Source organism: Neomonachus schauinslandi, chromosome 12 (assembly GCF_002201575.2).
Source record: "Neomonachus schauinslandi chromosome 12, ASM220157v2, whole genome shotgun sequence".
In the NCBI taxonomy this organism is placed as follows: Eukaryota; Metazoa; Chordata; class Mammalia; order Carnivora; family Phocidae; genus Neomonachus; species Neomonachus schauinslandi.
Window position 1 is genome coordinate 97,414,221 of NC_058414.1, and position 7,177 is coordinate 97,421,397.

The following is a 7,177-nucleotide window of genomic DNA, read 5'->3' on the forward strand; positions in this document are numbered from 1 at the left end:
CCAGGATCATGACCTGAGCCGAAGGCAGATGCTTCACTGACTGAGCCACCCAGGTGCCCCTCTTCTGAAGGATCTTGATGGGTTTATTTATGTCCCTTTGGAGACCAGACTAGAAATGAATTGATCTGCATGCTTTGGAGATCCAGAGGTAATTCTAGAGGAAAGGGGGACACTGAGGAGCCCGGTGAAATGACAGAAATTACACTCCTCATAGTGTGACCCCTTCACTCCATCAGCTGTTCTCCAGCAAATCTAACCAACTGAATGCAGTGCCGGTCATGGATAGGTATCTGTATGTGTGGAAGCTAGAAAGGGCTAGTTTCACATCTGGCTTAGTGTTGGTGAAGCAGAGATGCATGTAGAGGTCCTCTGATAACGTATATCTACTCCCTTATGATGGGTGTTATTTAATAAAAAATCATATTTCTTCAGCGTTTTTTATAACAAACATGCATTTTTTTCTCACTTCATCTTCACAATAATCCTGCGAGTTACCACATAGTATTATTCCTATTCTATAGATACAGAAATAAAAACTTAGAGTGACTTGCCAAGGCTTACAGAATTAGTAAGTGGTGGGGCAGGAATTCATACTACCTTGTACTTAGTAGGTACTCAATTTATATTCACTGAATTTAATTAGCTTGAGAGTCATCATGTAATTTAGTGAATTGGCTTAGGAGTATATTCATCAACTTTTTTCTGGGATAGGATATTTTCTTAAATACTGACAAATAAGCAAGGACTCATGCTGAGCTAATGCTTCTATAGAATAACCTAGAAATCTATTGTATTGTGGTGCTATCAGCACTAGTAAAAACTTTATTTGATTTCTGTTTTTCTCATTTATGCTACAAATGAAGAGGATAGCCTTAGGAAAGTGATTTGCCTGTCATTTGATCTTTATGAAGAAATTACACATAATTAACTTATTTCATTTTTAGTAAGTTACTAATTAGGTGATTCGTTGAGATTCCAAAGGATTAATCTTTTGGCTTCCAGCGTGGTAGTAAAAAAGAATCCACTATCATAGAGAAAACAAAATCATCAGGAGTTCTTGAGCCCCCAAAGAAAATAAATGATTGAACAAAAGAATGGCAATGAGAGGCTTTAATCTGAGCATTTAAAGTGAAACAGAGATTTAAGAAATCTTATGATCAAAGTAGTCAAATTAAAATAGAAATTATTTATTTAGCTGAGGGTAACATTTTTCTTTGTAATACTTATTTTTCCTAGAAATTAAGCCCATAGTCTCAATTGTGTCATAATATTTTAGATTTCACAGCATGAATTACTCGACTCCTATATTATTAAATTAAGCCTTATTGTTCCCAACATGGAGCTTAACATTTAGTATCTAAAGGTCATTGCTCTACAAACGTGATATGGAAGAAATAAAGTTTAGCAGCTGTATCCCATTATACTAGTCGGGAAGGAAGGAAGGAAGAAACAAACAGCAGTGGGGACGAGTGGGACGTGCTGAGCAATTAAATATCTTGTGGGCATATCTGAGGATCCTGTTATTTTCCTCACATTTTCAGCTTGCATTTAGAATCAGGGAGAATATAGAAGTGTCAAGAATTAGAACTAAGTTCAGTTTTTTTTCAAATGACCTTTGTTGGGTGAAAAGAACTTAATTTCAGGAGAAAGATATGAGAGATCTTGAACTCTAATTATGCTGATTTTGCTGGGTATTATTTATAAGTAAAATTGGAGAGTTTCTAAGGGATGTCACCCTTAGATTGTGGTCCCCCCACTGGATTGTGGTGACACTTCAAATCTTTGAGTTTCGCTGTGTCATTTCCTCTGTATTTGTTGCTCACGTGAAGGCAGCAGCATACTAGCACAGCATGCACCTAAAGGGAGTTTATTTAAGCACAACTATGCAAAAATGAAGTTAAACAGAAAAGAATAGTCAAATAGTCACAACATTCCTCATTAGGCCTTTGGGTCCTTAGGGTTTGGTTTAGTTCACTGAAGTCTCTCACACCTTTATTATGGAAGTGAAAATGGTCAAAAGAAATTTTGTGTCATTATCTGTTGATGAAAATTGTCAGTTAATGCCTTCCTGCAGATTTTACATGGAGAGGGGAACTTAGAACCTCCAGTAAACTATCTGTAAATCAGTAAGAAAACCAGGCTTGCAAAGAAGAAATGTCTTTATGAAATCAGGGAAGTCATTAGTGGCAGAGCTAGGATCAGAATTCAGGATACCAAAATGGCCAGCTCAGCCGTACTTTCACTGTTCAGTTCTGAGTCTCTGCTCCCACAGTGCGAGGCCCCCGGTATTAGCTGTGTCCTGATTTAGTGAGAGTCGGACTGTGTCAACCGTTGTTAAAAGCTACCTACAATTCTCCAGAACTCTGTGGGAAAGGGCACAGAATTCTCTGGAACAAACCATGGAATTTCCTTGTCAATTCAACAATGAGTGTAGCATAACTTTATGATTAGTGCCAGGCCAGGTGTTATTATCAGCCAAACTGTTTTTTTTTTTTTCCTCCTTTAATTTTATGTTTTTCTAAGTGGTGTGTGTGTACCCTAGGAGATAGGAAAGATTAATCAATTGGGGAAATGGTAATAAAATATTTAAATTTTTATTTGTATACAATTTCTATTTTTGTGTTTATATATATAGTTATAATATAATTTAAAAATAGGGGTGCATGGGTGACTTAGTTGGTTAAGAGTCCGACTCTTGATTTCAGCTCAGGGCATGATCTCAGGGTGGTGAGATTGAGCCCCGCATAGTGCTCCTTGCTCAGCAGTCTGCTTGAGATTCTCCCTCTCCCTCTGCCCCACCCCTGCTTGTGTGTGTACATGCTCTCTCTCTCTCTGGAAGGAAGGGAGGGAGGGAGAGAGAGAGGGAAAGAAAAGAAAAGGAAAGAAAAGGAAAAAAAAGAAAAGAAAAGAAAGGAAGAAAATAAATTGATGGTATTGCTTTTTTTTTTAGTTAGGGGGTGCAATATAAAAAATTTTAGAGACCTTCAGAAAGCAAGTCCTACCCATAAAAAGGAATGACTCTAACGTCTATTTATAAATTGTTATCACTGCATATTACAGTCTCTATTGGAATCCCTCAATAGTCCTCTCATCAATTCTTCTCTCAGGTAAAACAAACCATATTTTAACCTTCCACCAGCTCTAGAATGGTTATTGTGTTTTCAGATGTATATGTAATATTCAAAGGACAGCAGGTGGCTTTAGTTATGATCAGTATGAACATTGAAATTAAAAAAAGAAAAAAACTTTGCTCATCAGTAAGATTCCCTAAATAATCGACCACCCCGATCTTATAAAAAAGGATTCCTAGAGCTACATGTCAAGAGGATTGACTTTGGCTCATAACATTTGAGGGGGCTGGTCACTGCTTCTCACTTAATGCTCCGTCTAGAAATGAGGAATGCCTAGGCCACAAAGTCCAAATCTCACATCTTCTACCATCAGGTCAATCTATCCCCCGTAATTTCCTCCACCACTCTTGCTGTATTTGTGTTATGTGTGGTGCTGGAGTAGATCGCCTCCCTTCTCAGATGATTTTCAGATCATTTCCTGGTTTACAAGATGCTAGGAGTATTGTGACCCCATCTCTCAGACAAGATAGGAAATAACTAGGCTAGTTTGCAGTTGCTCCAAAATGACAGTCTTACATCAGACTCTGGTGGGATTTCTGTGTAGAGGGACTTCTTAACCAGAAATTTTCAGTTACATTTCTGAAATATTTCTAAATACTTATTTTCTCGGCTGTTGAAAATACACAGAATCAAGATTAGGGTGATTGTCTTAGTTACCTTTCCAGAGCAAAAGCAATCCACTCTGATTTTTTTTTAAGCAGATATAGAACATAGGAAGAAAGAGTGCTTTTAATTCTATTGTTAAGTCGAGTCCCTCTGGATTGTTAGTAAGTCAGAGAGGTGGTCCCTTCACACGGCTAGCTGGTAGGAGTGAGGTAGTATATTAGTAAAGCCTGTTAGATCAGCATAGTTCTTTTCAAATTTTTAATGGTAGGGTTTCTAAATCAAATTTGAACTGGAAAGGTTATAAAGAACAACAAGCTTCCCAATTGAGTTGTTTCATAATGATCAGCATCTTAAATCAGCCGTTCAGGCTAACGAGGAAAAAAACAACTGCACAAGTTCTTTTTTATTAAAAAGGGACCAAAGACTCTGTGATCATTAGTGTTTGCTGGTGTGCATGTGTGTGTGCAGATACATAGGAAAAGTGACGGGACGCATGCCAGACTGCAGATGGGGCTCTCTGAAGACAAAGTGGGAGGGGCAAAGGACAGGAGGAGTGAAGGGCTAGGCTCACAGCGTCTAAAGGCCTTTCCTGTGTCCCTACTGTTTTGTTCTTTTTCACGTACCACTTACTTACTTAAAACTTAATAAACAAAATCATCCTCATAAAATAAAGGTTTTTTGGTGGCGGGGGCAGAGGGAGAGGGGGGCAGAGAATCTCAAGCAGACTCCATGCCCAGTACAGAGCCCGATGAGGGACTCGATTCCACGACCCTGAGATCATGACCTGAGCCAAAATCAAGAGTCGGACGCTTAACTGACTGAGCTACCTAGGTGCCCCCAAATAAGGTATTTTTAAGTGGCAATGTATTTTAAATGTTTTTCCCTCCAAGAAATACAAAGTACTTCATATACTTAATGCTATTATCACTGAAGTACCTAACTTGACAAATTATGAATTTGCATGTAAAGCTGGTAACTGTTTGTCCTTAGGAATAAAATATTCTGAAGAGAATACAGAAAATGAGCTGAATTTTATCAAAGCAAGAGAAAATGTTCCTTCAAAATATAATAATTATCATTTTATTAGCTTATTTACAGGTTTTAAATATTCTAAAAAGTCAAGTAGGTCCTATGAATGTGATTTGATTTGCTAATGCTACCCATGTCTTGTATTTTTTAGCTTATTTTAGCTGGGCAATTAATATTAGGAAAGACTTTTTATACCCAGAATCCAGAGACTTTTAGCGTATTTGTTTCTTCAGGGTAACTTTCTGGATAAATCAGTAGCAGCCTTGTTTTGTCTTTATTTGGATCTTACCATTTCATAATTTTTAGGCAGTTGGGTAGGGAATTTATCCAGCCAGTTCAACTGTGCTAAAGAGGATTTGCCTTGATTAATTTTTTTGCAATTTAGAGTCATCAGACATTTGGGCCCTGAAGTAGGACTTGATGATAAAGCCCCTAGAAGTAAGAGCATTCCTAATGTCACTGTCTTACCAAGTAAATTCACATGAGATTGATGTATAAAACTGAAAACAAGTCCATTAATTCCTACTTCATTAATGTCATGTTTATACTCTATCAAAGGCATCTCCTTTCCTTGTATTGAGCTACCTGAGAAGCCAACTTAGTACCCAGTAAATGTTGTAAAAAATGATGGGGAATTATTTTCATTCATGCCATGATGAAGTCTGAAAAGGTATTTATCTTTTTATATATCCTCAAAATAAATCTGCCTATTTTAAGAATGCCTTAGAGAGAGCCAGTAAACTGGCCAGAGAAATTATAGTAAGTGGCAGAGCCCAAATTTGAACTCAGGGCAGCTTATTTTTAAATTGCTCTTTCCTGTGGGGATGGGGTAACTGGGTGATGGGTATTAAGGAGGGCATGTGTTGTGATGAGCACTAGGTGTTATATGCAACTAATGAATCGCTGAACACTACATTTATGTTGGCTAACTGAACATAATAATAAATTTAAAAAGATAAATTGCTCCTTCCTTCAGATAAAACATCCTGCACTCAGTGAGCATCTAGTGTGCTGGATTTTCCAGGCCTGGCTCATCTCCTCACCAATGGCGCTGGAACACATTCTGTTGAGATTTCCCGCTGATGCTCCTCTTTCTGTTTCCCTTTTGCTGATATTTTCCTGGCCTCTGTTTATATCACAGATAAGGCTGCTATCCAGATAACTTTTACCTGGAAGTGCAGAAAGCAGTTCTGTGTGTCCCATTATGTTTGAATCTCATGTGTCACCCTTACTTCTAAGTTTAGGGGTACCTGCTTGCTGGTGCCCCCATATACAGTAAGCCTGTTTTCTCCACCATACACTAAAAAGGAGCAATGTTTTAGGACAGACATATGCTCTCTATGTAAAGGGCCATACCTCTAAATCTCTCTCTCTCTCTCTCTCACACACACACCAAACAACCCCAAACATCGATTTACTGTGTAGATGATTTCTTGGTAGTTTTAATTTTCCTATTCTGTAGGAATACTCTTTAACCATATCAAGATGGCCACTGGCTTGGCCATCACCCAGGCTTTAAGACCCACATTCTCACCGACTAAGCAGTTCATCTTGATGAGCAAGCACAGTCGACTCTTTGCCCCATAATATCTTTTGCACTTGCAGAGGCTGAAGCTTCTTGTCAACTTCTAGCCATTAAAGATTCCCCTGAAGGCCAGCTTATGTGTCCCTGCAACAATTCACAAATTATTTCATTGGATAAAATTTAAGCTATCATTTTACACTTATTTTCCAAAAACTTCCTCCATATTTTGATGGTCCAGCTACAACAAAATAAATAGCTCTCTTTTCCTGCTGTTCTGTAAATACTGTTTTCTCTGCCTGGAGTGGCCTCCTTCCTTGAGGTTCAGTTTAAATGCCCGACATGCACAAGACCTTTCTCCCCCCCATTCCCCTAAGCCTCCAGTGTTAGGTACTCCTTACTTTATGTTTGTTTAAAAATTTGTTCCTATTCCTATCAACATATGTGTTCTACTCCTCTAGACTAACTGTACACATGCCTGTCTCTTCCAGTGTGGGGTATATATTGCTTTGCTCTCTGGGGACAGTATTTGCTCAGTGGCTGTCTTGCAAAACTGTTCACAGAAGGAATGAATGGGTTAAACATGGAATTGTCTGAGAAGTTGAATGAATGTCTCAGGAACTTTTTCCATAGTTGCACATACTGAAGTTGTTAAGTGTAGTTAGTATTCAGGAGTACGAGGTTTCAGAATCAGAAACTATATGATAGGAGCTACCTATCACTAGCAATGTGAATCTGTTTAAGACTACTTAGCAAGTTCCTCATCAGCGTCATCTGATGAATGTCTTCTTTTTAATTGAGCAGCCCTGTCCCCAAACCTAGCCAGATCCTGATGTAGGTGTACACACACACACACACACACACACACACACACACACACACACACACA

At 38.4% G+C, this 7,177-nt stretch overlaps 1 protein-coding gene across 1 annotated transcript in view; it reads left to right on the forward strand.

The window, feature by feature from the left end:
* Positions 1 to 7,177, forward strand: part of CNTNAP2 (contactin associated protein 2) — a 1,342,199-nt gene that overhangs the window by 487,081 nt on the left and 847,941 nt on the right. The gene's annotated exons all lie outside the window — the stretch shown is intronic.